The sequence below is a fragment of the Austrofundulus limnaeus genome, unplaced genomic scaffold, assembly GCF_001266775.1.
Source record: "Austrofundulus limnaeus strain Quisiro unplaced genomic scaffold, Austrofundulus_limnaeus-1.0 Scaffold1267, whole genome shotgun sequence".
NCBI lineage: Eukaryota > Metazoa > Chordata > Actinopteri > Cyprinodontiformes > Rivulidae > Austrofundulus > Austrofundulus limnaeus.
The window spans coordinates 70,367-71,596 of record NW_013953669.1 but is presented as its reverse complement, the minus strand read 5'-3'; the positions used below and the strand labels follow the sequence as shown (position 1 = coordinate 71,596).

Here is a 1,230-nt window from a genome sequence, read left to right as displayed (position 1 = left end):
GATGAGGGAAGAATGAAGGGATGAGGGAAGAATGAAGGGATGAAGGGACGGATGAAGGGATGAAGGGGGGGATGAAGGGATGAGGGGGGGATGAGGGAAGGGTGAAGGGACGAAGGGATGAGGAAGGGATGAAGGGAGCGAAGAAGGTGACGCAATGAGGCCTGACAGAGGGGCTTAAGTGGGGTGAAAGGGGAGGGTGGGTGTCGAGACAGCGAGCTAAGGGCAGACACCAGGTGAGGCGAGTTTAAATAGATGATGACTGATTGCTGCAGGTGAGAGGCGTGGTCCTGCTCCCGAACCTTAGTTAATGTCTTAGGTGAGATATGCGAGATAATTTAGAGCCAAATCATTTTCTCAGAGTAAATGAAACGTGTTTTTAAAAGAAAGCCCAAAAATAATCCTGAGACGTGGTTTAAGTGCTGCGTTAGCATCACAGAGCAGAAAACAGCTCAGTGTGTGGACGATGCTGTTCTTAGGATCACAGACACACCATTATCAGGACACACTGACATCACCCTCGGCCCCCCACAGCATCAACGGAGTCCCTTTCCACCCCCCACCCCATCTCACACACACTCTGCCTCTCGCCTTCAGCAACACAGTCTTTGTCTTCATGGTTCAGCCTTTTGTTTTCATCGGGGGCAAAGTGGACAATGTCTCTGAGCACATCCAACACGTCTGCTGTGACCTGCCGTTTCTCCACTCCACCACAGAAGATGGAGATGCTCAGCGCTGAGAGGACGGAGTGAGGGGGTCCTGCCTGACACCGGGGGGAGGACCGAAAATACTGACGTGTCAGAGCAGTGGGAGCTTGGAGAAACTCATCTGAAGGGGTTAACAATGGCTGTTATTTCTCTCTAGGAGGATGTTTCTTCTGTTTCATCTCTTAAACCAGGTGCTGTGGATGAATCCTACAGGACGCCTGGACTAGAAGCTCCTTCTTCAGGCAGACTGGGTTCTTTTCTAAAGAATGAAACAGAAGTATAACTGATGGATCTTTAAAGCACTCACATGTTTTGACCCAAAAGTTCCTTGATGGGACTAGCACCATTCTTCTGCAGCTCTGAGTAAGTCAAAATAGTTTTTGTGAATATGATTGAGGTAAAACAAGAACTCTTATTAGGGATGCACCGATATGAAAATTTCAGACGATATCCAATATTATTATTGATGTTATGGCCAATAGCTGATATTTACCTATATTATTTTACTATACTGTATATTACTATA

The 1,230-nt window shown here is 47.1% G+C and overlaps 1 protein-coding gene across 1 annotated transcript in view; it reads left to right on the top strand.

Moving 5' to 3' along the window:
* Positions 1 to 610: 610 nt before the first annotated feature.
* LOC106534773 (transmembrane protein 125) overlaps positions 611 to 1,230 on the top strand; it is a 3,260-nt gene continuing 2,640 nt past the window's right edge. Inside the window, exon 1 of the mRNA XM_014031520.1 lies at positions 611 to 1,067. The gene's annotated coding sequence lies outside the window, so the exon portion shown is untranslated. The remainder of the gene's footprint in view (positions 1,068 to 1,230) is intronic.